This window comes from Molossus molossus, unplaced genomic scaffold (genome assembly GCF_014108415.1).
Source record: "Molossus molossus isolate mMolMol1 unplaced genomic scaffold, mMolMol1.p scaffold_m16_p_4, whole genome shotgun sequence".
NCBI lineage: Eukaryota > Metazoa > Chordata > Mammalia > Chiroptera > Molossidae > Molossus > Molossus molossus.
Genome location: NW_023425377.1, coordinates 18,162,901 through 18,190,471, shown reverse-complemented (window position 1 = coordinate 18,190,471; position 27,571 = coordinate 18,162,901).

Below are 27,571 nucleotides of genomic sequence, written 5' to 3'. Positions count from 1 at the left end.
CTGGCCTTAGGCAAATGCAAATAACACATTTTGCATAAACTGCAAGGGATTCATGGAACCTCTAGCAGCTCATTCATGGTTTCAGGTTAAATCTTCTGTATAATTAGTAACCAAGAATGCTAACTCCCAATTGTGTTTACTTTTAGCATTTCAGTTGAGGGCACTGATATGATCCCCAGATGAAATTTCTACCCAATCTTATTGCCTTTCCTAAGCAGATACATTGCTTTTATTTAATAAAAGTTTTCGATCTGTGTATCCACGAACATGGATAGAAACTCATGGATATGAAGATTGATCAAGTTCACTATTTCACTTCACTCTGAGTGGGTCAAGCCAACACAGGGGCCAATAAAATGTCCCACATGGCTTATGATTTCAGGTTTGTGTTACCCTTTTCAATACATAAACCCACAGAGAAATGAGAAGTTCAAAAATGGCTTCCTTGCAAAGTTCTACCTTTTTCCCCTCTAACAATGGCAATAACACCAAATCCTATTGAGTATAGGCAGTGGCTTAGTGGTAAACCAGCTCTCCAAAAAGAAAAGCCGTGTGTTATAGCGATTGCCAATGTTAAGAGTATAAATACTCCCAACACAGCTGATTTCAAGTTATCAGTGATTTAACAACCAGCCCACAAAGTTCCTGAAAATGTACCATGTGGATCCTGCTAGCTGGCTTCAACATACCATGGTAAGTTCTTGATCTCATCACTCAGAATCACCTTCTTGTGAAGCAAACTCCTATTCTTTTGGACACATTCGTCTTTCCTTCTTTTTCCTTCACCTCTTGGCTGGCTGGCTTCATCTCCTACCATTCAGCCCCTGTGCAGATCTCAGTCATTCAGTTTGTTGGTTCTTCTTGATTTCTCTACGGTCGGGGTGGCTCAGTGGAGATGTGGTGGATGCAGGAGGTGTGGGGGGCCAGGCCAGCTACAAGTCGTGCTCTTCCTCTAACTTTTAAAATAGCTTAATCCGTTTAAACTCCTCAATGCAGCCTGCACTGTGCTGTGTGGTCTCATCCCAATTTATTTTCCATTGTAATTGCTTATAATATTTCATCCTGAAAACGGGCAACTCATCCATCCATGTAGGACTTCTTTAAGTTCCTTGAAAGCACATTTTTTTCTCCTCCAGGCTCTATAGTTTCTTCTGCCTAGAAAGGTCTTCACATCTCTTTCCCTCCTCTTATGTCTTCATGCAGATAAACACTCTTTAACAGCAGATCTCATGAAAACGCCTCTCTCTCTCTGTGATGCCAGGGTGAAGGTTATCTCGGGGTGGCCTTATACGTACACTGCTAACCCATTTATTGCCCAGTGTCAACACAAATGCAAGTCTTTCAAAATCACTCCATACACATTTCCAAATGAGGAACCATGGCTTTTGAGGACACCTAGAGATTAGGGGTCAGAAGGTCTTGCATCCTATAGGACACCTCAGAAGATCTCTAAGACTTATTTTTCTTTATTCAAACAATGTTGTGTGCCTCTGTCCCTGCATTATCAGGTGGTACTAACTCACCTGTGCTTTGGGGAGCAATGGCAGAGTGTGCCATTCATCATATCCCTTCGTGTCTGAATTTAAGACACGAGAAGCAACACGGTGCCGTGGTGTGTGTGTGGACTCAGGAGCCAAACCATGTTGATTCAAATTCCCCCTGGCTGCCTTGGGCACGTTGCTTGTTTTCTCCACCTGGAAAGTGAAGATTATAATAAAACCTTAGTAAGTTAGTTAGGAGAACGAAATGGGTCAGTACCTATGAATAGGACTTAGATTTTATAATTACTATTACCGATTATTTTTTTCTGTTCACTGACTTCATTAAGGTTTCATTATATTTCTTCCCTGGCAATTATAATAGCCATATTTTTACTTCAGCTTATTTGGATTACATTTCTACTCAGATAATTCCCCAATATCATTCCTAATAAAAATTAAGAAAATGTTCTTCACTCACCTGTAGTTTCCCCCTCCCTCCCCCCACAGTACTCTGTGCAATTCTGTCCGAGGCTTGGGGAGGTGGGACAGCATGGGGCTGGCCGTTAGCTTGAGCATAATGAAGTTCAGACAACACGAAGCAGGTTCTCGGTGTTTTCCTCTCAGAAATGAGCCTTTTCATCGGCAATTTTCTTCTTCAAAGAAGTGCTTTCTCCCCCATTCCAAGGTAACTTTTCAAATTAATGTCACGATCTGTTCCATTCTAAGGGGTAATTCTCTGTCACATTTTCCTTTAGAGCAGTACCCAGTCATTTTCAGAAGCTGGGGCTTCTCATCGTCAGGTCGCTGACATGTCAGCAATGTTACAACTGCCCCAGGAGAGCGGCTCCGTGTCCAACCTGCTTGAGGAGCGTCGCATGCAGGTGGCCAGCTTGCACACGCCGTGCGGGGGAATGTGTCAAGATGTCTGAGGTTTGGGGTGGGGCGAGAATACTGAGAGAGAGCATGTGCGGGAGAAAAACTTACCAAAACAATATGGTTCCAGCGAATAGGATCTATTTCTTCTTTGAAAGGGAGGAAGAAAAGTGCTTTTCACATCCCTGGAACACATCTGGGCCAATGGACCCAACCTTCTCATGAATGAGAAGACATACTCCACATCGCCCTCACTCATCATCAGATGGGGTTTAATCTTTCTTTCTGAGGGCATGTGAGGTCACACTTACGCTGTCCATCCCCAGAGGAGCATGGCACGTCTCTGTAACAGAAAGGTGGCCAGGAGGCCTGGCACACAGGTGTAGGGGGAGTGTGTGCTACCAGATGAGACCGGAGGAGTAGGGGCAGGGCTCAGAAGATCTCCTAAACCGTGCGAAGGATCTGGGGTTTTATTCTAAGGGCAGTGTGAAGCTTTTGAAAAGTTTAGGCTGAGGGGTGGAATGATGTATTTGTAGACGTTCTTTCCTGCTATGGAGTAGAAAATGGATTGGGCTCAGTCATCGATGAGTTGCTCAGACACCAGTGGGAGGCTCTTATGATGATCCAGCAAGTGGAAGGTGCTTATCTCGGCTCGGTCTAGGGGAGGCGGCGGCCGCCGTGGACGGAGGGCTCGCCTTCGTTGCAGATGTGCTTGCTTCTGAGCACGAGGACACGTTGCTGTTCGTGTGAAAGGACTTAGGCTAAAAAGCACCCACAGTGTATCCTGTGCACTGTGCATTACGTGTGCATACCTGTGTACGTGCACATGTGTGGGACTGGTAAAGTGTGTAGTTTCACCTGACGTTTCCTAAGTGAAAACTAAATGCTGGAGCTGGAATTTCCCTGAGGCTCCCCTACGTGACTGTGAATGAGCTCAGGGATTGACTCCCTTGTTTTCCGTTGTGTTAAGCCCTTTTCTCCTCTCAGAAAATCTCAACTCCGAGCTTTCGGTAAGTGAGATGCCGGATGAAGATAGACATGTTTGGATTTCTACCAAATGGTTCACGTAAGTTCACGAGCATCACTGGTGCCAGATGGCTACGAACAATTATCTGGCCTTTCTTTCAACTTGAATGTTTTCAGAGAACTTTATGATAAGTGACTAATTTAGCTTCACATTTATCTGGTAGGAAGGGTGAGGGAAAGATAATAGCCGGCCATCTAAGGCACATTTATGTAATTCATAAGGCTCTGTGGATTCTTAATCAGTATTAAATAGGAACTTTGCTTGTGTGGGAAGCAGAGAGTTAGCAAAGGCCGAGGATCAGCAAATCTGTGTTTCTCAGGATTTGACACCTGGACTAAGGAATCGTTCTTACAGTTTTGTTTGTTTTGAACATTGGAAAGGAGGGTATTAGACCTGTCATATACAGTCTTTCAACAACCATGCATATTATGCTTCTCTTATAAGCATGAAAAACTGAGACCGGAGGAGGAGGCTTAAGTTTGCAAAGCAGGGATTTGGTTCAGAGGTTCGGATGACTTCATAGTCATTGCTTCGAAGTTCAAGATAGCTTTCCTGTCCTTGTCCAGGTGACGGGGCTGTTCCTTTTTCTAGCCAGGAGCTTGGCCAGCCAATGTCCTGTGTACCTGTCCTTCGGTAAACTCCATAATCTACCTCCTGATGGGGCTAAATATGTTACTAATTTAATCTTTCTGGTTCCTAATGTGATCTCAATGAAAGCTTATTTCCAATGTAATGGTTTCGCAATTATAGTGGAGTTTCCATTTATGTGCATTTAATTTATGTAAATTCAACTGTACGTGCATGGCAGCTAAAGAGAGAACTGTGTACGCGGTGAGGAGGATCCTGTCCCCCTTCCTATGCCATGTACACATGCCCTGGAGTAACAGGAGCGGCTGGAGTCTGCTTTTCTGCATGTCCCAGTCTCTCAGACCTCTTACAGGGTGAAGATGGGGTCTAAATGTGGGGTACCCCATTGTTTTAAAATACTTGTTTACACTGCAAGGCCCCTGTGAGGAGTCTTCCTGTGTTGTCCAACCCAACAACTGGGTGCTACAGAACTGAAGGAAAGCTTCCCCCCATTTGGATTTATCTAGTTAACAAACATTTGATGAGAATTTAGGTACCAGCACTGTTTTAGGTACCAAGAATTCTGGTAATATAGTGAACTACCGAAAAGTTCTCTGTGCTCACAGAATTTACAGCTGAGCGACTTTTGTGGTCCATAATGTCAAGTCAATATGCTGCCTTCCTAAGGTAAGTTTAAGAATAACACTGGTTGTGTGTGGTTTTTCACCTTAGGAATATGTTTTTAAATTTAATCTCTCCATACCGCAGCGTTGAAGAGAGTGTGGCAGTTTCTTACAAAACTGAAGTCACCCCTGCCTCATAGATTCGGCCATCATACTGCTTGGAATTTACTCAGAGGAGTTGAAAACATGTCCACACAAAAGCCTGCATGCAGATGTCTGTAGGAGATTCATTTATAATTGCCAGAACTTGGAAGCAGCCCATATGCCCTTCAGTAGGTGAATGGGTCAATAAACGGGGTACATTCCGACAATGGAATATTACTCAGCTCTGAAAAGGAGTGAGCGAAGAAGCCATGAGAAGGCATGGAGGGAACTTACATGTGTATTGCCAAGGGAAAGAAAAGCCAACTGGAAAAGGCTACATACTGTATGATTCCAAGTCTCTGATGTTCTGGAAAAGACACAAAGATGGGAAAAGATTAGTGGTTGCTAGGAAGCGGGCAGGGAGGGATGAATAGATGACATACAGGATTTCTAGGGCAGTGAAAGTATTCTTTGTGATGCTGTTACAGTGGATACATTTGTCAGAACCCATGGAATGTACACCAACAGTGCATCCTAGGGTAAACTCTGGTCTTCAGGTGATTGTTTTGTAACAAACATACCGGTCTGGTGCAGTATGTTGGTGGTGGTTGCATACATAGTGGCAGAGAGTATATGGGAACTTCCTGTACTTGGTGTTCAATTTTCCTGTCAACCTAAAACTGCTGTCATAATTAGTCTATATAAAAATAACCCCCTCCTTCCCCAAACCACAGCTCATCTTATGTCTTACATATTCTTACCAGTTTTCTGATCATAAATATAATACTGGTTTGTAGTTTGGCCAAGATCATAGAAGTGTTTGGGTAAGATGCCTTATGGTGTGGCTGGATCATGAAAGATGGGAACTGGGCATGAGAGACCTCGGTCTTGTCATTCGGTGGACCCCGACCACTTCTGAGCCTTTAGACAAAGCACCATCCTCTCATCTGTGAACACAGTCGGATTAAATGGATGATCCCTCGTCCATTTCTCTTTGACTGGATGGCCTCGTCCAGTTCTCTTTGAGATATTTTTAACTGTGTAATTAAGACTTTTCCCTAATTATTTAACAACGTTAGAGTAAAATCCATTCAGTGTAATGAATTACAAGTCACATTTTTTTTTTTCAATCCTCACCCAAGGATATTTTTCTATTTATCTTCAGATAGAGTGGAAGGGAGGGAGAGAGAGAAACATCGACTGGTTCCTCCTGCATGACTCTGACCAGGGCCGGGGACGAACTGCAACCAAGGTATGTGCCCTTGACTGGAATCGAACCCAAGACTCTTTGGTCCATGGGCCAATGCTCTAGCCACTAAGCCAAACCAGCCAGGGCCACATTTTTGTTCTTTAAAAATAAAAATATTTTAAAATGCGTAGATTCACTACTATCCTACAGGCTTCCCCATAGGGCAGATTTCTAGAATCTTCTATCCAATTCTTTGGAAATTGTTGCAAAGGTCTCTCTTACATTTATGGTTAGAGTACAAATAATTTACATTGTGTGACACACTTTACTTGTAGAGATTATTTTGGAGAAAAAGTGTTCAGTGTGACCTAATAGAGGTAACAAGACATCCATTTTATTTTCAATTTTTATAATGTTATAATATATAATGTTACATGTTAAACATTAAGGAAAATGCTACATTGAATGGTTGTGTGTCTACCACCCAGATTTAGCAAATCCCAAGATTTTACAGTATTTGCTTTTTAATTGCTTAAGCAATGAAATATTGATGGTTATAGCCTCATGTGGAGAAACTTGTTTTGAAATTACAATTTTCACGTGTTAATATGTCACACACTCATAAAGAAAAAACCAGAAAATTAATGAGGTCAAATTATACATAACCCTACCACACAGAGAAAACTAGTATCACTTTTGTAAACTTGCTTTATCTTACAGATGCAATATGGGCTTGTATCTGGCAAATAGTTCTTTTCATTTCATTATGGAAAAGCTTAAAAACATATTAACACAGAAGGAGCAGGGTAATGGAATCTGTAACCCCCTAAGCCAGCTGCTAGTCCTCTTCCCTACATCGCCCAGCCCCCACAGATGCTGCTTTCCACCCACAACACCATGTCTTTCTTAAGTATTTCAGTATTCCTCTCTAATTATTTAATAATTATCTTTATCAAATTTCTAGTCACTTTTCAAGTTACTGGTTATAATTTTTTTCATCTTGTTTGTAAGTCAAGATCCAAATAAGTTCCGTCCTTTAGAATTGACTTGCATGTCTCCTCGGTCTCTCTTAGATCATAGTTCCTCATCACTCTCCATTATTTTCCTCAGACTCTATTGAGGACAGGGGGGTTGTTTGTCCTGTAGACAGTCCACCGTCTGGAAGCCGTGGTTCCGTCCCAGAGGTGCAGGTAGCAAATTCCTCAGTCACTCAGCTTCCTGGAAGCTAGCAGATGGAATCATGTTGCCTTTTTTGGCTACTTCAGAGATGGAGCTGTGTGCTTCCCACAGGAGGCACAAGGAATCTCTCTTTTTGTGTGTGTGGTCTTAGTAGCCATTGATCATTTTTACCTCGATCTACTACTTCATTAGGGTTCACAAAATATTGATATTCAAATTTTGTTAATTTGTTTTTATTTTTGGTGATAAACTCCTACAAATTGAAACTGTCTTTCATCAGTACTGGAGTATAAATCACCTGAAAAAGCAGGGCAAAAGCTTGATTTTCTTTTCTTTTTTTTTAATCCTCACCCAAGGATATTTTTTTCCATTTATCTTTAGAAAAAGTGGGAGGAATGGAGAGAGAAGGGGAGAGAGAAACATCGATGTGAGGGAGACACAGCGACTGGCTGCCTACTGCAAGACACCAACCAGGGTCAGGGACGAACTGCAACCGAGGTTTGTGCCCTTGGCTGGAATCGAACCAGCAACTCTTTGGTCTGTGGGCCAACGCTCTAACCACTGAGAAAACCGCCCAGGGCTTGATTTTCTTTTATTTACCATTTTCAAAATAATAATTTGGCTTTCCAGCATCTTCCAAAGGGGACCAATGGGTTTTTTCCTTCTTCTTAGTATCAGTATAAACTCCTAAATTTAAATACATCTGTAGTGTTTTAACCCTTTGCTCTCATTGATGATCTCGTTTTCCCATCCATAATTTTCAATGCTCTTATTATGTGTGCTGTGAAGTTCATTGGCTATTTGCATTTCTTTTCTTTAAGCTTCCTGTTGATATCCCTTGCCATTTTTTTAGACAAGTATTTGTGGTATTTTGTTTCTATCTTTAGAAGATCTTTATATATTAGAAATACTAGCTCTTTACTTTTATGAAATGAAAAGGTTACATCCCACAAAATTACATTAGCACAATGTAAGGAGATAAATAACAAACTAGTAAAACATATTTACAGTTTTTATCACAAAGATGAGTTCTTTTTAAAAGACTTTCATTGAATTTATTGGAGTGACATTGGTTAATAAAATCATATAGGTATCAAGTGTACAATTCTACAACACCTCATCTGTATATTGTATTGTGTGTGCACCACCCCAAATCAAGTCTCCTTCCATCACTGTTTATCCCCCCTTTACCCTCTTCTACCTCCACCCAACCTCTTTCCCTCTGGTGATCTGTCTATGAGTGTTTAAAAATTATATTTTGCTTAATTTCTTTACCTTCACCCAGCTCTCCCCAGCCCCACTCCCCTCTAGCGGGAAAGAGTTTGAGTCTTTGGAAGCTGAGGTGGTGGACACGGGCTCTCCTGGGTTCCAACCAACATTCTATGATGTTGCCCAAGTTACTGTAACACTCTAAGCCTCCACCTTCCCCATCTGCAAAATGGGAACCCTAATAACACCGCTCCGTTAGTGTCCTGGGAGCACTTCATGAGCGAACACAAGGTTAGCACAGAGCTGGCACACACAAGCTCAGTCAGTAGTAGCTTCTAATTGTCATGTTGATTACCAATAACCATGGCAACCAATCCCACTGCGCCTCATGTCTCCATGGCCAGCCTTTCCTGTTGTTCCACCACAGAGTCCTCAAGGAAACAGTGTCACTTTGTCTGGGCATCAATCCGTGAAAGGTGGCATACATACACGACTTATGTATGTCCGTGTACAGTCCTTATGTCTGTGCCTTAGCTCCAGGGTGCATGTTTGCTCTGTGCCTGACACACATTGAATCCGTGAGTCTCTGACTTGGACTAGTAAGCAAGACGTAAATGTATTGTCACACGTGTAACTATCTTTTACCCTCCTCTGTACCCAGCAGACAGTTGAGGTGTTGTTATGCGAATTTAATAGGTAAGAAAATTCATAGCACAATGAAGTAATAACATATGTACAATTATATTAATTCAAACATAGCACCATTGTAGTAAAATTACTCCTCACAAAGAACCCTGTGCGGCAGGTATTATTATGATTTCTGTATTGCAGATGGAGCACTAAGAGGTTAAATAACAGTGATTGTGATCATGGGCTGCTGAGCCAGGAATGAAGCCCAGCATTACCCTTGGATGCTTGGTGCCAAGGCTTTAAAATGATGCCCTTGTTGGCAGTCTCCTAGAATAACAGGTTTCTGCTGAGCACCCTCCCTTTGTGTTCACGGTGTGGTATAATATTGTAGATCGAAATTACATGTGTGACTAAGGAAATTAGGGGTCGATGTTCTTAGGGTGAGGTGATACTTTCTCAACGTTTTATTTTGTTGGTATCAGGAGATATGTGCAAAAGTGCCACTTAAAATAGCCATGGTAAGTTAATCACTGGTTCGCCTAAGCATGTGGTCCAAGTCTGGCCCCATGATAACAGGTAAGGAGGGTGTGGTGAACTCAGCTACAGACTGAGGCAGCACAGAACACCCGCGGCCCCCGTTCGAGGCCCTGCGGGGTAGTGCGGTGCCACTGTGCATGTTGTTGGTGTCTCCGTTGTGTCTTGGTCCCTGGGCATGCATGGGCATTTATGAGGAGTTGTGACTGAATTTCTGAATCATGCAAATAGTGATGTACTTAGGGAACTTATATACATACTTGCTATTAGACTAGGAGCTGCTTTTCTGGTGACAAAGACCGATTTTTTAAAGCTAAGGGTGGGCCTGTATCTCTAGATATCTAAAAATAGCAAATGCCGGAAGAGAGGGATAGTGGGCAGGTGCATAAAGAGATGGTGAGGGTGGGCACCTGTGCTTCCACCAAGACTAAATCTTAGAGGCACATCTTGTAAGCCGCTGATATCACGGCCTACAGATTGTCAGTGTCTTGAGGTTTAAGGAAAGCATTTCATTAACTAGGAAAGAAGAATGCAGATCCACAATTAACCCAGATGTGAGGAACTTCTCTGAAATCCTATTATAATGTTCAGTGACTTTTCTTCTATAGTCCCTTTGATTCCACTTCAATTTGAAAGGCTAACCCGTGAAGGAAATAGGTGCTAATGCATTGGCAAGAGATCTGGTGTCTAAAAGTCATTAGATGTGCCCTGGCCAGGTAGCTCAGTTGGTTGGAGCATCGTCCCAAGATGCCAAGGTTGTGAGTTCGATCCCGGTTAGGGTACATACAACAATCAACCAGTGAATGCATCAATAAGTGGAACATCAAGCTGACGTTTCTCTCTCTCTTGCTCTTTCTTCCTCTCTCTCTCTCTCAAATCAATTTAAAAAAATAAGTCACCAGATGTTTTCTATAATCTTTAAAATCCAGCGGCACAGATTATTATTTTTTGTTGTTACTATTCCCTGGCAGTTCAATTGTTTGGTGTCCAGACTAGGAATAAATAAGCAAGTTTTCCAATATTGTGCCAGAGGGTCATGATTCCAGTTACGGATGAGAGCTTAGATCCCCATTAGTATTTTATATTTCAAGGGCCCAGCATTGTTTTAGTAATGTCAACCGGGAGGAAATGTAATTCATATTTTACAAACCAAGACCCAACACAACCGCAGTGGTGGCTTGGCTACTGTCTCCTCTGCTCAGGAGGCAACTGTTCCACAGATCGGTGTGACCTCCTCTGTGGCTTCGGGAGAAATGTGTCCTCTCCTGTCTGTGCACTTTCTTTCTCCTGGGCTGAGACGGAGCGGGGCCAGCTTTCACAGTTACATTCTTGGAAGACTGAATTCTCCCTTGGAGTTTGGACTGTGGCCTTTCCAAGCGTCAGGACTAGCTTTAATCAGAAACAGAACCCGGGGAAGAATTCACTGTGGTTTTCAGCATGGTTGGGGAGGACCTATTAATAGCTCCAGGGTCAGTTCTGAGTTTGAATCCTGATGGGCACTTTCTGTTTTGTGATTTCAAGCAAATTACTTAATGTCTCCAAACTTCAACGTCCTCATATGCAAGTGGACGTAATATATCCACTTTTAAAGTATTGCTGGCTATGTGGATGCTGTGTGTTGGTATAGGAGGCACAACCTTGTATGCGTGGTATATGTAGTATACCTGTGATCACAGTTCTCCTTGAAGCGTAAGTCTTTATGGCAATGTTTCTCCAATTCCCAGTAGGACCTGACCCTGTTGGCGTACTTAGATTAACTCATAGTTCACCCTGACCCTCTTTCAAAAAAATCTTAATCGAGATCAATTTCAGCATTCCTCATTCCGTCTGACCCTCTCCGATCTCCCTGGTCTTACCCCCCTGCCCCGATGCCTGCCTCTCTTGGGAGTGAGTCTGGGTACAATTGAGGATCAGTGCCTGGGAGCTTCATACTCACAGGAATATTTCTTGATGCAGCCCAGCCATTAGAGAGGTGTGGTTCACACTCTGCCATCAGAGAGACACTAATGCCACCTCTTGAAAAATGACAGTCCCTGCTGCACTCAAGGCTGGCTGACGGGCAGAGATGCCGCCGCCTGTGTGATTGCACTCTGCCCACGCAGGCAGCGTGCGTTCAGGGGAATGGTGTCTCTTCCTGACGCGATTCCCTCTGCAATAGTTCTGGTATACACTTTATTAATTTTATCTTGCCATACAACTGCATTGATCCCATTACACTTTCCAAAGCTTTCCAAACAAAGCCACTTTGTGAAGTTGTCACCTCTGCATCCAAACCCTGTATGTCTTACTGTCCATGTGGCATCTTGTTACTGGAGAGTGTATTTGTGAGTTTGGTGGATACTTTTTGTTTCTTTGCTGAAGGAGGGAAAGAAATCAGGGTCAATTCAGAAGAGCTGTGTGTGGGGAGCAAATTAAGAAAATGAGCATGTCTCCTTAAAAAAACAAGAATTAAAATTTCCCTATATATGAAGCAGAAATTAGGCTATTTATATGGGCACATCCTGTATCACTAGTTGGGTGAATCCACCACTTTGTAGGGGTTGGTCACATCTTCCAAAGTCTGGGAGGAGGTTAGGGAATTGCAAAAGACAAAGAAGTGTTGGAATGAAAGGTTCATGTGAGTACAAATAAAGTCCTAAATATGCCCTACCATATCCCCAGTCCTCAACAAAGTGATGGCAAATATCATGTATTCAAGAAACATTTGTTAATAAATGCTGAGCAAGTCCTTCAGTGACACAGAATGGATTGTAAGTTTTCCCTGATGCATCATAACTTTTTAGTGGGTTGTACTCTAACTAAACCTGAAAGTAGGTGACATATTTTTAGGTTGCTACTACCAAACACAGACAGTTTCTTAAAAAAATAAAGATGCATTTGATAGACTGGAGACTTGACTTCCCAAAGCAGCACAATTTCTTTCACAACTCCATCTATCATTGTCCTGAGTTTCAGCATTGTTTGCTTTCTAAGTTGTGTTTCTTGGCTTTGGGATGTGGGAATCACATCCTTGGCCTTTTGTAATATGATGGCCAAGACTATCGTCAGAATCCTGAGCATCAGCAAGAGGGCAAGGAGTAACTGGAAGACTTCAGTTTCTCAGGCTACAAAATTCTGCCGTCTGCCTGCAGAATGTGGGGGCAGTTAGGGTAATGCTACTTGTCTGAGTCTGCGGATGGTCTGGAGAAAATTGCCCAGAGTCACCAAGGGCCACAAAAGCCATTCCGTATGATGCAAAACAAAATATTTAGACTCTGGCGAGGAGTGAGAAGCGGGTGGATAAAATGATGGAATGCCACGCTGAGTGTAAGCCCGCAGTAATAAAAATAACAATTTAAGAGCGGCAAACATTTGTTGAGTACGTGTGGCATGCATAGTAATGAATGATTTAACTATGATGCCTCGCTTCATTTGCATAGACATCCTAAGGGCATAGCTATTTCTATCATCTCACTTTTATAGAGAAATCGGGTACTTAGAGGGCTAGAGTGTCAGGGTTTTATAGTTGGTGGAACCAGGAAGAGAAGACTGTGATTATCCCCCAACAGCCTTCCCAACCACTGCCTCCTAATCAGTGTGAGACTGCTCCGAATAAGGGAACCTGTTTCACCGAGCAGGTCGCAAAGATGTGAAATAGCGAAGGGAAGATGGCACTGCAGGGGAAGGAGACTGAGTGCTTCAGCCTCAAGCAGAGGTAGCTGAAGGTTAGAGGAAGGGCTAGGCTCGCTGGCTGAAGAGGAATAAGTAGGGGACAGCATTGAAGACAGACAGGGGTAACAGAGCTGCATTACAGGGGACTCTGGGGCCGTGGTAATGACTTGGACCTTGATTCTGAGTGACAGGGGAGGTTTTGAGCAGGGGAGTGTCACTCTCTTACTCGGTGGTCTCGCTGAGAATGCCGGCCATGGCTTGAGCATGCCCGCTGGGCAGCCCTGTAGATGGGCAGTGATGTCTGGGACCGGGTAGCAGTCATGGAGGAGATGAGAGTGATCAGCTGCTGGATTTATCCTAAAGGCAGTGCCACCAGAATTTGTTGATGCCGTGGAGGATGTGGGGTGTTTATGAGAGAGAGGAGTCAAGGTTGACTGGAGGGGTTTGGGCTGCCCCCCGGGCGAACAGAATTCCGTCTACTGAGAAGGAGGAAGCCAGGAAGATGGACAGAGGTAGGCAAGACTGAGTGGCCAGTGTAGAAGGCAAGTTGGGTGTCTCAGAAGCCAAGTGTAGGCATGTTCAAGATGACGGATGCATTGTCCCGTCTCATGTTAGCATGGACCACTGTGTCTAGCTCCTTGTTTGTGTTTGCTAGAGATTCCCGTGAAATCGGCCACAGGTAATGAATCATCATGGGCAAATGACATTTCCTCTCTGATCTTCAGTGTCCTCATAAGTTAAATGAGCGCCTTTGGCTAGTCGTGTCCTAAAGAAGACCTTCCAGTCTTGATACGCTATGGCTTTTTCTGCTTTTGTATAATTCCTTGATTCTCAACAAGACTGCATTCGTTCAGATTTTATGCATTTTTATGCCAACCAGAACTGAATGTATCTTTTGTGCAGTCTCTTCACACCAAATGGTCTTGACTTTAAGATCATGGTTATATTTTAGTTCCGGTTTATCTTTATGAATGTCTCCTTTTCCCTGTGACTTTGTAGACGTGGCGGACGTCTTCCTCCTCTGGGACTTGGAGAAAGCTGTACTGGACCCCGTGTGGAGGTTAAGAAAACTCTCTCTTTGGTGGTGGCCTGAGGAGATCATCTCAGCCCCAATGTTGCCCTGAGTTCTGTGTTCGGGATTCGAGGAGATTAGAACTGCTAAGGTATGGCCGCGTGCTTTTCATATCTTATTTTTAAGGCAAATACACTTAAAGACATTTATCATTTTCACAATCTTTTCTGCTTCTCGTCTCCTTTTCTCTCCCTCTTTTCTTTCTCCTTCATTCCTTTTAAGCAGTGATTTGTTTGTTTTGTTACCAGCTGGTGTGATCGGGTGGGATAAGACCCAGTGGGAGAAATCAAAGGCTGCATTGTCTCAATAATAAAAAGCAAGAGGGCAGGAAGAAAAAGCAAGGGGAAGGGTTTGTGTAGGTACCTCTGATGAAAACAAAAGAGACATCGAGGTCTGTGGCTCTGTGATAAGATGGGGTGGAGAGCTAAGTGAAGGAATGGTGCGGGGGTGCAGTTAATCCCCATCCGCGGAGTCCGCAGGAAAAGGCGGAGCTTAGCATGGGGTCTCACGGCCTTTGGGGGAGCTGTCTTTGTATTGCTTTCGCACATGTGCTCATGCTGGGAGACTCGTCGTTGGAGTCCAAAGGTCCCATTTTGTTTCTCGTTACATGATAAGTGTGGGGGCGTGTGCCCACGCATACCCGTGCAAACATACATGCATATGCATGATTAATATATGCACACATAATTTGAGTGGGTATATCTAATTTCTCTCTCTCTCTCTAGAAAAGGGGGACAAATGGGAGGAGGACAGGGAGCGAATCCTACATCCTACAGAACACACCATTAATGTTGTGCTCTTTGTGAGTCCGGCATTGTACTATAAGCTTTGGAAAGATACCACAAGTGCAGCTGATAGCCCTCTGGATTCGGGATTTCTGTTTTTGGAAATCACGGGAGAGAGAAATAAAAAAGTTATTCTGGCGGGCTCACTCTGGAGCACGTCATGCTTTTCGTCCTTCTCAGACATGCATTTTACTTTTCTCCTAAACTTTGAGGGTCTCCACAACATGTGCAACCCAGGGGCAATGGGCAGCTCATCCCGGGCTCACCCCTGAAGCTGTCCCCAAGGCCCCCTTTTCCCTGGCTCTCCAGTGAGCTGACAGCAGCCCCGCCTGGGCTCACATCTTTCCCACGTTTCTAGAGGCCAGAGCAGAGCACCGCCTGGGCTCTCCTGTTGCTGCTTCTACCCTCAGCCCTTCCTTGTTTCACTGTCCCAGCTCTAATAAATACACACAAATATACTCTCAAAATCTCGCACACGCACACACACACACACATGCACATGCCATGCACAAGCACACACATGCACACAAATACTTTCTAAGGCAGTATAGCAAGGCAGGGGCAGACTCATTCCCAGATCTGTTAGAATGTGAGTCTCTCTGCTCTACCGTACGGCACAGGGAGATTGCACACGTTGCTGGTTAAAAGACAACGTGGTTTAACAGCCTGGGACCTCGCGGCATGTCCAAGAGAAGCTGAATAATGTCTCTGACAATTCCATTGATAACTCGTTTGCTATCATTTTAATTTCCTTCCAGAAAATCCCTTCATAACCCAAGGCTTCTGGGAACTTGGAGAACCAGGAAGCTGAGCTGTTGAGTTGGCTTCCTTGTCATGGCACATAGGTGCCCTGTGTCACTATTTTTACAAGGTAGAGTTCCCGGGCTGATGAAAATCAATTAGTTCTAGCCACAAGCCTGCTTTCATGTTATCTCTGAATTTATCTCTGCTAGAATAAGTGTGGTGTATACTTTCAGCAGATCATGCATAGACCTTCCTTTGAGAATAAAGCACACACACACACACATGCTTTTTATCTAATTTCTGCAAAATCCTCCAAAGCCCATGCAGAAATTATTGAGCTCTGGTATTTGCATTGCTGTAGTACCTCTACATGTAGCATGCGGAGAGATGAGTGAAAATGGGAGAGTATTTGTAATAGACCCCTCTCCCCTTTATTCAGGGGATTGTTTTTTTTAAAGAAGATACATTGTTTTTCCTCTTTGAACCATAGGGCATCTGTAAAGCAGTTTCGGTATACATATTATGTATGAATTCACTTCCCATTAACATGCTTGCAAAGGCTAAACAGGTAATGTAGCCATCAGAAAGAAGGGAATGTACAGGGCACCTTTTCGGAGTCCTTGCGCAGTCTAAACACTATACATAATAGATGTGGAGTGCCATGCTGTCCTCGGCCCACGCCCTGGATCTGTCGGAAGGAAAGCTAAATAGTCTTCTCTGCTTGTCCGAGAAACCTGGAGAGGCCTAGGGGTTTGGGCTGGGATTCTGATGACGGCGTTCTTTGCTTCAAGAGTGTTGATCTTTAATTCAGAAGGCCGGTGTGCTGTCAGGAATATCCACCTAGATGTCAACTACTCAAAACATAATCTGAGCAGAGACAGTTTTAAAGGACTGGGCCATAAGAATGGTCCTGTTTAGAGACCGTCAACCCTTTAGGGGAAAACAGAGCTCCCTCTTGTTGTTGACAGAGGACACAGGGCATGTTTATCGCAGGGTTGGACTCAGCTCTGGTGTGTGGAGTCGTGTGCGTGTCCCTGCTCCCAGCCCAAAGCCCGCTTTCCGGGAAGGAAGAAGGAAGGGGCAGCGTGGGCCCCTCCCTCTGAACGGTGCTCCCCGCCCCCGCGCGGCAGTGCCCTGCGCAGATCTTCAGATGTCCTCCCACGTGAAGACAGCATAACTTAGTGGCCGTGGGCGCAGACTTGAGGAAAGGCAAGCAAGCTTCTTCCGGGACAGTAGCAAAGCCACGTCATGGTTCTGAGCCAAAGCTGTTCGCAGGTGGCCCGTAAAACAGCAGCCTCCATGTCACCTGAGCGTGTTGGGCGTGCAGGTGCACAGGCCCCGTCCCAGACGTACGGAATCAGAATCCGTTTTTTTTTTTTTTTGTAAGTATTATATCTTTATTGATTTGAGAGAGAGAGGAAAGAAGAGAGAGAGAGAGCTAGAAACATCGATGAGAGAGAACATCGACTGGCCACTTCCTGCACGCCCCCCACTGGGGATCAGGCCCACACCCTGGGCATGTGCCCTGACCGGGAATCAAACCGGTGACCTCCTGGTGCATGGGTCGATGCTCAACCACTGAACCACACCAGCCAGGCCAGAATCTGTTTTTAAACAAGCTCTCCAGATAATTCACATGCCTTGCTAACATTTGAAAATCACTGTTAAACCTGTTCCCTGATCTCTGATAAGAAAAGGCATTTAAAAAAAATATATCATTTCTGCACAACAGGAAACTTTAAGAACATTAATGATTGCTACACTTACGTGTGCATAAGTTTTCTTCTAAAGGGCTTGTAAAGCACAAACCACAGAGGGAAAAATATAAATTGAACATCATGAAAATTAAAAGCATCAGTCATCAAAAAAAACAACACCAAAACACTGCTAAGAAAACAGACAGCCTGCAGACCAGGAGAAAATATTTATAACACATATCGCAAGAAGAGGCACTTCATAAAACAAGATATATAGGGTGTCCCAAAAAATGTACACGCACTTTGAATAATTATAAGGCCAGTGTTTATTAAAATACGTTTCATTTTCAAAATGTAACGGAATCTGCAGACATTGTCTAATTGTTTTGTCATCGCCTGTTTTCAAGCTGATCCCCGTTCGGTCCAGGCGCTGCTGATATGAGCAGTGGGACGGCAGACATCAAGCATTATTTCACCCGATATCTGTGCGCATTCTCGCTCACTGGCTACCTCCGATTCATCGACGGTTGTCAGTTTCGTATCGTAAACTTTCTCTTGTATGCATCCCCATGAAAAAGTCTAGTGGATAAATTTTCTTTGTTCAGAGCTTCGTCTGGCTTCACCCATTATTTCAAATCAGTTAAACCTGAAAACGAATGAGCATTGAGTTATCAGCTGTTAAAGTGTGCATACATTTTTGGAACACCCTGTAGAATGGGCGATAAACATAAGCCATGGTGTTTCACATAATTCGTTGTCAGGGAAATGCACATGAAAAGCACAGTGAGATACCACTTGCACCCCGATCGGAATGGCTAACATGAAAAGGACCCCGTGTACCAAAAGTTAAAAGGAAACTTGGCACCTGGAAATCTCATCTAGTACTGGCCAGACTGTAAAATGCTCCAACCACTTTGAAAAATGATGTGGCCGTTTCTTATGAAGTTATACTACTGTCTGTGCTACAGTCCAGCAATTCCAGTCCTAGCTATCTGTCCAAGAGGACTGAAAACTCTTATCCATGCATATTTATAGTAGCTTTATTTATAAATATCCAATGCTGAAAACAACTCAGATGCCCAACTCAGGAAAATGGATGAACTCTGATTTATTCATAAAATGGAACACTAGTCAGCCATAAAATAAAACATTTTGATAAACATTGTAACATGAATTCATCTCAAAAATAGTGTGATGAGTAAAAGAAACCAAACACCTCCAAAAAGTAAGATTTTCATGAAATTATAGAATAGCCGTAACTAACCTGCAATGACAGAAGTCAGACCAGTGCTTGCAGATCACTGGGGAAGGTACAAGAGTGGTTTCTGGGTGGTGGGACTGTCCCGTGCCATGATAGGCATTCATCAGAACTCATTAGATCACATATTCACCAAGCTTTTCACTCTATGTACCTTATGTAAAACGGAGAAAACCTTTTTTAGACACTTCCGTTTATTGAGTACTTTGTCAAAAGCACTATTCTGAATATATATTGTTACAATGTGTCAGCAAGATAACCAGAGAGCACAGCCAGACTGTAAAGGGGCGCTTTATTCTTGCCAGCAGGCTGCGGAGGGCGTAGTCTCCCCTTAGAGCAGCAGCCCCGATTCTTCTTACTCATCTGATTTTAAAAACAAAAGCCCCACCCTCTTTTTGCCCCCCATCCCAGAGGACCCGTACAATAGTGGGTGTGCCAGCGATTGCAGAAGTCAAAATTTGTATTATTCACCATGCTCATGAGTGCCTGCAAATGCCTCCCAACACGTGGGGCAACTATAATCTGAGGCAAAATTCCTTTACTTCTAGGGGTAATTAACCTATTATTGGAAAAATATCGAGGAAGGTCCATGGACGATAAAAATGGAGTTATTTAGTCGCCTTAGCCAAGAGGCCTACATAAGAATGGAATCTAGTGGCCTTAGCCTCGGGGCCCAGGTCAATACAAACTCATTGAAATCCTGAAACAACTCTGGGGTTGGTATTATTCCTAATTTACAGATATGGAAGCTGTTCCTGAGCAAAGTAAGGTAAATTGCTACAAACCATATTGCTTGGTCACAGAAGCTGAACTCAGGAGTCAGTCCATTTGTCTTCAAAACATGTCTTAACCATCACATTATACCTTTGACTTACGTGCCCTTGGTTCCATTTTTAATTCTGGATCCAGTGTGAGGCAGCCATCCCTGGAAGAGGCTTCCAGAATGGCCAGTGAGGGACAGGAGTTATTAAATGGATGAATTCTACATTTTCTGGTGACTCTGGGGAGGGGAGACGCAAAGTTAATAGCAGACAATACTACTGCCCTCCGGGATCATTGCTGTAACGCACTCCGATGCAGGTCTGTGTTCTCGGTGTGACGACCCATCTTGAGTATGAAGCCTAATACAAAGAGTCACATCAGAAACCATGACACATGCAGTTTAGAAAACACCGGAGCGTGGCTGACAGGGGTGCTGCCGTTTAACGAGGAGCACTGGGGTAAGACCACGTGGTTTGAGCTCAGGCTCCTCCTCATTCTGGATGTGTGACCAGCGGTAAGTCACAGACCTGCTGCTAGCCTCAGTTTCTCCATTTGTAGGATGGGACAATTCTCATGACTACTTGATATACTTAAAGTAAGTATTAAATAAAAGGGTGGTTGCCAAGTGCTCATATGTGCTGGTTCCTTATAACCCCCGTGTAAATATCAAGCTGTTATTTTCGTGGTAGAGATCATACGGACCGTGACACTCCTCAGCAAGAGAACAACGTGATCTCTGGTATGTGGCCTCTGGAAGCCACTGTGTATCTGTGTGTCCACTTCAGCCCAAAGCAGGGTGCTATAGTTTTCTAAAGCACACTGGATCCATTTTATTACAAGACTTTGGAAACTCTCAAAGAAGTTGACCCTGTGGCCAAAAAAAAAAAAGCATTTAATTAAATGTCAGAAACCGTGTTGAGGAAAAACTGTCATTAAATGTAGCTGTCACGTTTTCTCTGACCAGAGTTATTGAAGGGGAGCCTGAAACTATTTAGCACATTTAAAGGATAGGGACAAGGTTAATTGTCTTGGGAAGGAACCCTGAAGAGCTGACTTCCTGTCCACAGCCCTCCCATTTGTGGTACTGTCATGTTGATTTCATGAGACTTGGGCAAAAGTCTTTATTTTAGCTCTGCTTTTTCGTCTCAATTTCCACTGGAAAATTTAAAAGCCAGAGACATGACAAATATGTGCATGCTGACAGTACCCTTTTTAAAAAAAAAATTATTTAAAATTTTTAATTAATTTTTGTTACAGATGTTTCTCCTTTTCCCCCCACTGATTCCCCCTCCCTGCCCTGTCTCCAGCTTTGTTGTCCATGTCCATTGTTCATGCATACATGCATGTAAGTTCTGTGGTTTATCTCTACCCCACCATCAATCAGAAAGAATATATGTACCCCCATGTTTGTAGCAGCACTATTTACAATAACTAAGATCTGGAAACAGCCCAAGTGTCCATCAGTAGACACATGAATAAAAAAAGCTGTGGTACATATACACAATGGAGTACTACGCAGCTGTAAGAAAGAAAGATCTCTTATCCTTTGAGACGACATGGAGGGACCTGGAAAGTATCATCCTAGGTGAAACAAGCCAAACAGAGAAAGACAAGTATCATATGATTTCATTATTTGTGGAATATAATGAACATAACAGTCTGAGGAATGGGGTAGTCCCAGAGACATGGAAGTGGGGTACAGACTGACAATCCCCAGAAGACAGTACCCTTTTCTGTAAAGTCCAGATCAGTCTATTACCAACCCACTGTTTAAGTGGAGAATCTCTACATACCTCCAAAAGCTGTGATGAAAAGGAATAGCGCTTGAGAATAGTTTTTGTCATCGTTTCTGAATCACCGCTAAGTGTGGGAAGTGGGGGTGGCTCGGGATAAGAACCCTTCAGATAATGTCAGAGGGGTGTGCATGTGTGTGTGTAAATGTGTATTTCCCCCTCTGGGAGCTTTCTCGTCAATAAAGTCTTAGGCAGGTTTTATCCAAGTACTAGTGTTTATGGGGATCGCCGTTGTGCTTGTCTGTTTCCTCTGGATGTGCAGATGATGGTTTTCATGTTTTCTGGGTCTCCCAGTATGTCAGCAGAACTGTGGCTAACTTATCAAATCTTGTGACAGTCCTTCTCCTGTGATTTTCTTCAGCCTTCACTGAGTTTCCTCTGAAATTCATCATGCATTGAAATTTCATCTCGGATAATAAATATCTTGGTGTCAAACATGAGAGCATCTGTAGAACCACTTTCTTGCTGGGAAATTCAGAGGGTAGCTTTCCACAGCTGGCTTTGTTTGTTTCTTTATTCAGCTAATAGATGCTGAGCACCTGTCTTGAGCTAGGGGTTGGGACAAGTTGGCTACTTGATATCTGCCTGACACCTGTGGACTCTTGGGTTTCAGTGTCTTGGTGTGTAAAATGGAAGTTTGGATCAGGTGAGCCTGAGGATATCCTAGATTTTTCCAAATAGTGAGTTTCATTTAATTTTAAATAAACTACTAATCAATGGTGATCCAACAACACTCTATAGACATGTTTGACCATTATCCATAAGTATCAATTCAAACATGGAATATGAAGGTCCAAGCAGATGGAGCTAAAAAATTATAAAATTTCACCCAGCCAGTATGGCTCAGTAGATTGAGCATCATCCAATGAACTGAGAGGCCCTGATTTGATTCCTGGTCAGAACACATGCCGGGGTTGCAGACTCCATCCCTAGTAGGAAGTGTGCAGGAGGCAGCCAATTGATGTTTCTCTCTCTTTTTTTTAATCCTCACTTGAGAATATTTTTTCTATTTATCTTCAGATAGAGTGGGAGAGAAAGAGAGAGAGGAACATCAATGTGAAAGAGACACATTGACTGGTTGCCTCCTGCACGACCCCAACCAGGGCTGAGGATGAACCACAACCGAGGTACGTGCCCTTGACTAGAATAGAACCCGAGACTCATTGGTCCATGGGCTGACACTCTAAATGCTGAGCCAAATCAACTAGGGTGTTGATGTTTCTCTCTCACATGGATGTCTCTATCTCTCTCTCTAAAAAAATTAATAAAAACGTATTTAAATATATATATATAATAATGAATGAAATTAGAAAACGTCTATTTGCCTTCTTGTTCAATTTTAGCACTTTCCCTGTATCATGAGATGGTAGAACATCATTCATTTGGAAAGTCTTATTTGGAATATAGTCCAATTTTTCTTTCTATATAGGCCAGAGATTTTTTTTCTTTCTACCTCTAACAGCGGCTCTTATAAGTCTATCTCATTTCACACTTGGGGAAACCGAGGAAGAGAGAGGTCACATAACTTTCTCAAAACCACCCTGGTAGAATAAGAAGCTCCCTTTTTGAGACTAGGCCCTTAAAATGAAAGTAAAGGGTCCAACTCTGCTCACAGGATGTTTTATCCTCTGCTAAAGTATGCCTACCAAAGGTACCTGCCGCAGCGTTCCTCGATTCTGCTTCTGAATGTGGTAGCGCCTTCTCTGTCTTTGTATTTTGTTTCTGATTCAAACTTTAAGAGTAGTCTCCTTTTGACAGCGCTGAAGAAATCACTGGTGTCCCTCCCCTTGAGCACTGTGTTTTGCAGCCTGCCTGCTTACTTGGGCTGGATTTTACCCAAGTCCTTTGAAACGAAGAAAATGTGAGTTGCTGTGTTCAACTCTTACTTGCCAGGTTAAAACACACGCACATACCCTGTCGATGACTATGGCACAGTGGCCATTTTAATGTCTGAAATTTGACCTGTCTTGTTTTTATAACGAGGCAAATATCACAGAGGTTAGGAATCTGCACAGAGCAAATTTACATCTACAAATGATGTGCGCTTTTCTCTTCAACTTGCTGATTACCCTCCTTTGCTTTGCTGCAAAACCCACCCCCACTTTCTCACTTTTGTGTGTGTGTGGCTCTTTCTCAAATGTCCACACCAGCAGTTTCCTCGTATCCAGCCTGGACTGCTGAGTTGACCCATACCTATGCCATATATTTGGGGAAGTTTTGTGAGGATCAAACAGGGAATAAATGTGAAAACACTTTGAAAACTCTGACCCCCATTGCTTGAAGAATTATCCAAACAACTTACTGTACAGTACACCCCATACCTCTTATATTGTGCCTTCTTGTATCATCTCTGCCATTTTCCTACTCTCTCCCTACCCCCCGCCTTTCCACCAGCTGCAGGGACCTCCACTTTTTCAGAAATATGCCAGGTCCTTTTAAATCACCACTCCTTTGCATTTGCTGGTCCTTTTACCTGTAGTGCCCATTCCTACCCACTGCCCCCCCCCAAATGTATGGGAAACCCCTCATCTTTTAAGATCCAATTTATGGAGGCCTCTGAGAATCCCTGGACCCACATGCTGCTTTCTACCTTTAGATTCCATTGCATCTTTTTCTTTTTTAAATATTTTTTTCTTTATTCATTTTAGAGAGGAAGGGGGAGGGAGAAAGAGATAGAATCATTGATGAGAGAGAACATCAATTGGCCGCCTCCTGCACGCCCCCCACTGGGGATCAGGCCCACAACCTGGGCATGTGCCCTGATAGGAATCGAACTGGCGATCTCTTGGTGCATGGGTTGATGCTCAACCACTGAGCCACACTGGCTGGGCAACCATGGCATCTTTTTCAAACCTACATTATAACTCTTATTATGAAGAGAGGTCATCATAATCGTGTTTATAAGTCAGTCTCCTGTAATATAATGCAAGCTGTTCAAGCCAGACATTCTTGTTCTTATGAATGTATTTTCTCGTTCCCAGCTTGGCCTGGCAAACAGCAAGTACACAACACATACTGGAATGGGGGGAGGGGGCATAAATATATAATAGAATAGATTTAGTTTCAAAATAATGCATTTTTCTACTGGTTCGTTGGTTCTTTGCGGAATTTTTTATTTTATTTTTGTTATATATTTTTTTATTTTGTCTTCTATTTGCTTGTCCTGAATTTTCTAGGTGTGTAATACATTAGAGGTCTTTTGTCTTCATTTCCTCCTAGCTACAATGTTGCTTCTTACTGTCTTTGTTCTCATGCAGTACTGTGCTTTGCAGCTGTGTCAGTTCCCATCACTCTGACCAGGCAGAGGTGGACCACACCCAGCACGTGGTGCTCGTTCACGCCTTTGCTGTGCCTGTAGCAGACATGACTAATCGACCGCAGCTCAGGACCCTGGACACCTCCCAGTGCATTACTTCAGAAAATAACTGATAGTAGCAGGGACCTACTTGCCATTTCCGGACTGGAAGATTGTCCTTCTGGAGTTTCCAGAGCTTTCCGTTAGTCTTCCAGGGTGAAAAAGCATTGCTTTCAGAGTGAACACGTTTAGGTACCCCTTGATGTCTTTATCTCCAAAACATAACTCCTCCCATGAGAGATGATGGTTCTTTTATTAGCTACCAGATTTGACCCATTAGACATCGGAAGCAATGTAGGTTTACTCTGCTGTAAGTGTTACCACATATGATATGTGCTATCTGAAGAGCTACCTCTATAGTTTGGATTCTGCATATATCAATGTTAATGTCCCTGGTATTTTTCAGGTTTTAAAACACTTGTTCTCTTAAAAGTAGTACATTTTCAAAATATTTTAGACTCCTGAAGGCTGGATTTGGCAGTGTAGATCTCCTGATTTTGTTTTCTGACAGGTGTTGTCTTATTTACAGATAACATTTTAATGTCATTGTTGCTCTAACAAAAGATAAAGAAAAGTCTGATGAAAAAAATTGATTTATAATGACAATAAAACTGATCAAAGTTTCCTTCTCCAGAAACAGAAATATAACTCATTTGTTGTGGTCGCTAATTTTCTGACATCTTTCTTCAATCACTTTCCATTCTGTCAGTTTCTATAATGACACCACAGAATTTATTTGCAGAACAGATGACCACCTGTAGCCCTGGCTGCTTTGGCTTAGCAGTTACAGCATCAGCCTGAGGAACAAAGGGTTGCGGGTTCAATTCTGGTCAAGGGCACATACCTGGGTTGCAAGTTTGATCTCTGGTCAGGGTCAGGTGGGAGGCGATGTCTGTCTCTCCCTCCCTCCCTTCCTTTCTTCCACCCACTCTATCTAAAAAATCAATGGAAAATATTCAGGGATGAGGATTAACCAAAAAGAAAAGAAAGGATTAATTGAAAATCTGCCTGTGGTGCTGTGAATGATGGTTCTTCCTCCTTTCTATTGCTTCTCATTAACAGAGCTGATGCTATGGATACCTGCGTTGCAGTTGCAGGCTCAATCCACAGTAGGGGGTCTGCGGGAGGCAGGGCAGCCAATCAATGTGTCTCTCTCACATCGACGTTTCTCTCCCTTCCTCTTTCTCTAAAATATCAATAAAAAATATTAAAATAATATAATAATAAAACATCCACAGAGCCCTCAGGCAGGCAGCCGTCCTATTTATCAGTAGAAACTAGTGGCAAGACGGACCTGAATATAAAAGAATGTTATTATATATTATGTATGTTTAACTTATCTGAATTCAACTGGATATGATCGACAAGGACACTGGAAAAGTGATTTAAGTACCTGTCATTTTACTCAGTGGGAACGTGTTCTAGACACACAGTAAGATTTGTCAATTTATGGCCCAGCTCCTTCATGCTTTTCCTAGTGTGACCATCTCACTTCTCACTGTATTGGGTAGAACACGACTATTTAAAGATGTTTAGTATATAATAGATTCAAAATATGCAAAGCAATTATTTCATATGGTTTTCAAGTTGATTTCTGCCCTAGAGGAAGATCTCTGTGATATATCTATAGTGAAATACCGAACACTTTTCTACTGGTGTTTCAAAGGTCATTTTTACCAGGCATGAATTTCACCTCGGATATGGGTGGTTCTATATCCTAATCCGTATGTAACATGATTCTATTATGAAACAGCGTAGGAAATTTCACCTCCAATAAGGTAGTGAGCTCATTCCCCACATTCATTTTTATGATCAACGTTCCTGAGATAATCGGATTTTAAGTGTACAGTTTGAATTTTGACAAACGTACACACTGCCACAATCAAATGCCACATTTCTTTCCGTCACTGGTAAGTTCAGGCAGTCCTGATGTGTTTTCCTCCCCTGTCTGAGGCAAACAGTGTCTTGCCTCTTTTACTACTTCCCATAAATAGTCTTACACGGAACATTCTGCCTCTGGCTTCTTCGTTCAGCATGATGGTTTTGAGGTCCATCCATATTCTTGTGTATGTTAATAAGCTAACCACTATTATTTCTCACCAGTATCATTGTAGTAATAGTTCATGCTTTTTCATTCTCCTTTTGGTTGGGCATCTGAGCTATTTCTGGTTTGGGAATATTTTTTTTTATTATTATTATTATTATTATTATTATTATTTCTCACCCGAGGATATTTTTGTACTTATCATCAGACAGATTGGAAGGGAGGGGGAGAGAGAGAAACATCAACGAGATGGAGCCACATCGACTGGTTGCCTCCAGCACGACTCTACCAGGGCCTGGGACCGTACCACAACCGAGGCACGTGCCCTTGACCAGAATCCAACCCAGGACTCATTGGTCCACAGGCCGATGCTCCAACCACTGAGCCAAACCAGCCAGGGCTGGTTTGGAAGTATTAAGAATTATTCTATTATGGACTTTTGTGAACAAATCTTTGTATGGACATTGGTTTTGATTTATTTGGGGTAAATATCAAGGAGTGGAATTGCTGTGTCGAGATACAGGTGTATATCTGCTTTTACAAGTAATAACCAAATGGTTCAACAAATGGTTCCTACTCTACACTCCCTCAAGCAGTGCACGAGAGATCCCGTTGTTCTTTCCACCTGCTAACAATGCTGAATTGTTAGATGGAACCGCTCTAGTTGATGTGACATGGTGTCTCTGGATTTAATGCACATTTCATTTCTGGCTAATAATGTTAAGACTTTAGCTTGTGTCTATTGATCTTTTTTTATATCTTTTATAAGAGTCGGTTCAAGTCTTTTGTCCCATTTTTTACTGGGTTATTTTTTACATTTTTGAGTTGCAGGAGCTCTTTAAATATTCTGGATGTAAGTTCTGTGTCTTTTACATAAATTACAAATAGGTTCATCTAGTCTGTTACTTGACTTTTCTTTTCTTTTTTTTTAATCCTCACCTGAGGACATTTTTC